Source organism: Primulina eburnea, chromosome 7, assembly GCF_022965805.1.
Source record: "Primulina eburnea isolate SZY01 chromosome 7, ASM2296580v1, whole genome shotgun sequence".
Taxonomy (NCBI): Eukaryota; Viridiplantae; Streptophyta; class Magnoliopsida; order Lamiales; family Gesneriaceae; genus Primulina; species Primulina eburnea.
This window is the reverse complement of record NC_133107.1, coordinates 33,228,508-33,235,716: the sequence shown is the minus strand read 5'-3', so window position 1 is coordinate 33,235,716 and position 7,209 is coordinate 33,228,508.

Sequence of the window (7,209 nt, the reverse complement as noted above, 5' to 3'; positions counted from 1 at the left end):
TCCCCACAATCCTTGTGGCAGGAAAATGTACAATGACTTGAAGACACAGTTCTGTTGGAAACAGATGAAGTCGGATATTGCAGAATTTGTGTCTAAGTGCTTAAATTGCCAACAGGTGAAAGCTGAGAGAAAGAAGCCTGAAGGTTTACTTCAGAGTTTAGCCATTCCTGAATGGAAATGGGACCACATTTCCATGGATTTCGTGACGAAGTTACCTCGACCATCTAGAGGCTGTGATGTGATTTGGGTCATTATTGAAAGATTGACCAAATCTGCATGTTTCATTCCGTACATAATGACGTATAGGCATGATCAGATGGCGGAGATTTATGTAAGAGAGGTAGTCAGATTGCATGGTGTGCCGAAGTCTATCGTATCAGATCGTGATCCACGATTCACTTCTCACTTCTGGCACAGTTTGCAGCAGGCTTTGGGTACGACATTACACCTAAGTACTGCGTATCATCCTCAGACAGACGGACAGTCAGAACGGACTATCCAGATATTAGAGGATATGTTGAGAGCCGTAGTGCTAGATTTTGGCACTAGTTGGCAAGATTCCCTACCTCTTTGCGAATTTTCTTACAATAACAGCTATCAGACGAGCATTGAGATGGCACCATTTGAAGCTTTAGTAAGAAGTGCAGATCTCCGCTATATTGGGATGACATCTCAGAGGTACCAGAACTTGGACCGGATATGATTCGTGACATGACTGAGAAGGTAAAAATCATTCAGAAGCGAATGAAGACCGCACAGGATAGACAAGCGAAGTACGCCAATATCCGACGTAGACCGTTTGTGGGGACCCGGGCTCTAATTCTTTTTCTTGGGATTAAATGGATTGTTATTAAAAACGTGGGTCAAATTTTTTCTTTTTACATTAAATCAAATGTAACTAACCAAGCATAAGTTCTTTATTTAATTTACAACATACAAACATAATATACATGTCTTGGTCTATATACAACTAGTGTTCACTATCATCTAAACTCAAATGATAGTACAAGCCTAACAAAAGAACCACTAGTCCTCTGCTGCGCCCGAGATCACCACGCTATCACGATCATCTCTGTCTCGACCCAGATCCTGCCCCACCTGTTGTTATGCACACATACAGACATAACAACAGCCGGAAAACCGGTGAGAACAAATCCCAGTATAAACATGTATACATGCATTAAAACAATCTAAACACATGGAACATGCTAATATGAATATCATTCATATAAAATCATGCAATGCGAATCTAATCATGTCTAGACTCGACTCGACTAGAACTCTAGGGATCCCGTTGTGAATAAGACGTCACTGGCTGTCACCTACCCTACCAATCGAGGTGCTGTACGTCTTATTCCTAGACTTCGGCCTGATCTGTATCCGCGTCTACAATAGGGGCGGTGATCTTCCCCTAAGCTGAGATATCGCCGAACATCTAGTAGTCTGCCTGATCTCCAGACTGCCCTATCTTAATGCATGAATACACAATCTGTAAACAAGCATAATGCAATGCTACACGATCTGTAAACAAAGCATAGCAAGATAAGAATACAAGTTCTATAAACAAATCTATAACAATCATAATCATATCAAGATATAATCAATAAAACAAGTATGTGATTTTGGTTGGGAAACTCAAATGTGATCTCATTTGAGTCGTAATTCCCCAAACAAAACATGTACTATACCTTTCGTCGCACAGTTGCTGTCACGGTTGACAATACGAATCTGAAATGGAAATGTTGATACAAAATCTATCAATCTCTTATCTAATCAACACCTATCCAAGTTACTACTTGATCTCAGTATCATTTCAATTGCACAATCTCTATATTAAACAATTACATCAATTCCCCCAATTCATAACTGATAATGTATAAATCTGGTATCAAAACCCAGTCAATTCAACTCTAAACTTCATAACAATTCTATCCGGTGTCCGTTCTTAAATCCGGTTGTAATTATACGATGTCTAATACGTCAGAAACAACATATATGAATCATATCTGATTCCTACAACATCATAATTTCAAGACATGCCAAAACTCCTACAACATCATAATTTCAAGACATGCCAAAACATAGTAAAACTTACGTCCACGCGTAGCCTACAACGATAGGAACACGGTACCGAAGTCGGATTTCAAATCTGACGGACGGATTGAAAGATGCGAGCGTAAGGATTTCAAAAGCCTCTCGGAGCTTTTCTATTCTGATTCTTATCAATTTTGAGGCAAATAACGTTTATATATTTCGCCACTTGCATGCCAATGAAACGTGGCTCCCTTTAACCAAACCTTGCTGGCACTCGGGCGGTCGAAACTTACCGCCCGGGCGCGAGCTCGGCGCTCGGGCGGTAAAGATCTACCGCCCGGGCGCGGAAGGTTCTGCCCGCCATGCGAGATTCTGGCGCTCGGGCGGTCATAAATTACCGCCCGGGCGCCACACCTTCTGCCCGAACGTGATGCAATGGAACATTGGCGCTCGGGCGGTCACTTTCTACCGCTCGGGTGCCACTAGTTCTGCCTGCAATTGGTGAAATTTATATTCTTTATCCAATCTGGTCTCGTTTACAGTTATATCTATTTAATTCACTAATCTTATAGCAAGTTATGATAATCAAATCCTCGGGCATTACATTTCTCCCCCTCTTAGATAAGAGTTCGTCCTCGAACTCATACATCATTCTATCATTGTAAGCATCAAAGTAATGACATCAAAGCTAGATTAATACTTACATCATTGGAATATCTCGGGGTATTTTTGTCGCATATTTGCTTCTGTCTCCCATGTCGCTTCTTCGATGCCATGACGACTCCACTGAACTTTCACAAGTGGAATATTCTTCGTTCTGAGCTTCTTTTCTTTCCGATCAAGGATCTGTATCGGTTGTTCCACGTAGCTCAAAGTCTGATCAAGTTCCGCTTCGTCAGGTTGAATGACATGAGAAATGTCTGGCATATATCTTCGTAACATCGATACATGAAACACGTCATGTATCCCGGATAGAGAAGGAGGAAGTGCAAGTCGATAAGCTCGATCGCCAATTTTCTCAAGAATCTCGTAAGGACCAATATATCGAAGAGATAGTTTCCCGTGTTTGCCAAATCGAACAAAGCCTCTGAATGGAGAAATCTTCAAAAATACTCTATCTCCCGCCTCAAATACTAACGGTCTACGTCTGATATTGGCGTACTTTGCTTGTCGATCTTGTGCTGTCTTCATCCTCTTCTGAATGAGTTTCACCTTCTCTGTCATGTCACGAATCATATCTGGCCCAAGTTCTGGTACTTCTGAAACGTCATCCCAGTATAGCGGAGATCTGCACTTCTTGCCATACAAAGCTTCAAACGGTGCCATCTCGATACTCGTTTGATAGCTATTATTGTAAGAGAATTCGCAAAGAGGTAGGGAATCTTGCCAACTAATGCCAAAATCTAGCACAACGGCTCTCAACATATCCTCTAATGTCTGGATAGTCCGTTCTGACTGTCCGTCTGTCTGAGGATGATAAGCAGTACTCAGGTGTAATGTCGTACCTAAGGCCTGCTGTAAACTGTGCCAAAAGTGTGAAGTGAATCGTGGATCACGATCGGATACGATAGACTTCGGCACTCCATGCAATCTGACTACCTCACGAATATAAATCTCCGCCATCTGATCCTGTCTATACGTCATTCTGTATGGAATGAAACAAGCAGATTTGGTCAATCTGTCAATAATAACCCAAATCGCATCACAGCCCTTGGATGATCGAGGTAACTTCGTCACGAAATCCATGGAAATGTGATCCCATTTCCATTCTGGAATGGCTAAACTTTGAAGTAATCCACCAGGTTTCTTCCTCTCAGCTTTCACCTGTTGGCAGTTCAAACACTTAGACACAAATTCGGCAATGTCTGACTTCATTTGCTTCCACCAGAACTGTGTCTTCAAGTCATTGTACATTTTCCTGCCACCCGGATGAATGCTGAACCGACTACAATGTGCCTCTGTCAGAATCTGCTGTCTCAAATCTGCAACATTTGGCACAACTAGACGGTTATTCACGTACAATATATGATCTCGTACCTGATATTCTGATACATGCCCTGATCTGACCATTTGGATTGATTTCTGCACATTTTGATCGGTTCTTTGGGCTTCCTTGATCCTCATAATCAAATTGGGCTCAACTTGGATCGTAAAAAGTCGTAGTGGCTTACTATCTGTATCAAATTCTAATCCAGATGTACAGCAATTTTCAACTAATTTGTTAACACCTATCGTCGATAAGGACAAAGAACATACCTTACGACTTAAGGCATCTGCTGCTGCATTTGACTTCCCTGGATAATATTTGATTTCACAGTCAAAGTCTTTCAGAAGATCTAGCCATCTACGCTGCCTCATGTTCAGTTCTGATTGAGAGAATAGGTACTTTAGGCTCTTGTGATCGGAAAATATCTCAAATTTCTCGCCGTAGAGATAATGACGCCAAATCTTTAATGCAAATACGATAGCCGCCAATTCCAGATCGTGAATGGGGTATCGAACTTCATGTGGCTTCAATTGTCTCGAGGCGTATGCGATCACATGGCCTCACTGCATAAGAACACATCCCAAACCTCTATGAGAAGCATCACAATATTCAACGAAATCACCCGTACCTGAAGGTATCGTCAGTACTGGAGCACTGGTCAGCCTTTTCTTCAACTCTAGAAAGCTAGACTCGCACTCCTCTGACCAAACAAATGGTGCATTCTTTTGCGTCAATTGAGTTATTGGCTTTGCAATGCTGGAGAAATCTTTGATAAATCTTCTGTAGTATCCGGCTAAGCCCATGAAACTGCGTATTTCTGGTACAGAAGTCGGCCTCGACCAACTGATCACAGCTTCAACTTTACTCGGATCAACAGAAATACCATCTCCAGAGATAATATGCCCCAAAAATACAACTCGATTCAACCAAAACTCACACTTTGACAATTTAGCATACAGCTTTTCATTCCTCAATGTCTGCAAGACAATTCTGAGATGCTCTGCATGCTCATTTCTGTTCTTGGAATATACCAAAATATCATCAATGAAGACAATCACAAATTCATCCAAATATTTCTGAAACACTTGGTTCATCAAGCCCATAAATACCGCAGGAGCATTGGTTAAACCAAAAGGCATGACAATAAATTCGTAATGTCCATACCTGGTTCGAAATGCTGTCTTTGGTATATCTATATCTCGAACTCTGAGCTGATGATACCCAGAACGCAAATCAATCTTTGAATACACAGAAGATCCCTGCAACTGATCAAATAGGTCATCAATCCTAGGCAAATGATATTTATTCTTGATCGTTGCCTTGTTCAGTTGCCGGTAGTCTATACACAATCGCATCGAACCATCTTTCTTTCGCACGAACAGCACCGGAGCGCCCCAAGGAGATACACTAGGTCTGATATATCCCTTGGCCAGAAGATCTTCTAACTGTGCTTTCAGTTCTTTTAGTTCGATGGGTGCATCCTATACGGAGCTCTCGAAATAGGGACGGTACCTGGTACAAGTTCAATGCTAAAATCTACCTCTCGAACCGGAGGTAATCCTGGGATTTCATCTGGAAAAATATCTGGAAATTCCCGTACTACTGGCAAATCCGCCAACGCCGGGCTCGACTTCTGCATATCTACAGCATAAATAAAGAAACCATCTGCTCCTTTCTGTAACAATCTGTTCATAGTAAGAGCCGAAATCAAGGGAATCCGAGATCTGGAACCCTTCCCGTAGAATTTCCACTCGTCTGTCATCTCGGGTCTGAATCTGACAATCTTATGGAAACAATCTACAGTGGCTCTGTACTTCGTTAGCATATCAATACCGACTATACAATCAAAATCAGCTAGACCCAACACTGTACAATCTAGGTCAATCTCATGCCCCTCAAACTGTAGAATGCAATGTTTCACCGTAGTTACAGATATCAATCCACTTCCCAACGGAGAATTAATAGACACAACATCTAGCAAAGACTCAACAGGCAAAGAATGCAACAATGCAAATCGCTCTGAAATGAATGTATGCGATGCACCTGTATCTATCAAGATATAAGCAGGATAACCATAAAGAGAGCAGTTACCTGCTATAACATCATCTGGTGCATCTTGTGCTTGCTCTTCGGTTAATGCAAACACTTGGGCCTGTTGCCTCGGAGGTTGAGTCACAGTCTGACTACCTCGGCCTCTGGATTGAGTCTGTGCCGGTGGAGGCTGAAAAGAGTGAACTGATGATGCCTGCCGCTCAAACTGAGGTACGGAACCGGATGCTCTTCCACTCTGGCCTTGCTGTACACTCCTCTGGGGACAGACTTTGGCAAAATGCCCCGGTTGCCTACAAATGTTGCATCGGCCTGTAACTCCCTGGCACTGTTCAGTTGCATGCCTACCTCCACAAGAATTGCAGTAGACACCTGAAGTCCTTGAACTTTGATCAAAACCAGTCTGTCTTGATCCGCTGGAGCTGGACGAACTGCTCCCAGGTCGCTTAAACTGTTTCCCCTTTGCCTTCAGCTGTTCCTTTCTGCCACTGCTACTACCGCCACTATCAAATCTTGGAGGGGGTGGACTGGTAGGTGCTGGTGGTCTCGGTATCGGAGCAACATAAGGAGCACTCCGCTGCCTCAACAATCCTGCTTCTGCACCCTTGGCTCGATTCAATGCATCCGAGAAATTATCGGGTCTCCCAGTATTGACCAACGTAAAGATATCTGGATTCAGGCCATTTATAAACTGATCTGCCATGGCCTCATCATTTCCTGAAACATGGGGTGCAAAACGAAGCAAAGAAGAGAATTTGGCAACGTACTCCTCAATGTTCAATTGCCCTTGCCTCAAATTGGCAAATTCTGCACCTTTATCCTTGCGATAAGAGATGGGAAAAAAACGCTGATAGAATTCCGTCTTGAATACCTTCCACGTAATCTCGGTACCCCGCTGCTCTAAAGCTCTCCTAATGTTCAACCACCAATTCTTGGCTATATCTTGCAATTGATGGCCAATTAGCTTTATTCTCTTCTCGTCACTGTACTCCAAAGAGTCGAATAGCATTTCAATATCCTCAAGCCAGCTTTCGCACTCGATGGCATTCTCGGTACCTTTTAATGTGGGAGGTCTAAAGGATTGGAATCGCTTCAGCAACGTCTCCATAGGGGTCGCCGTAACATCCATAGGATCTCCG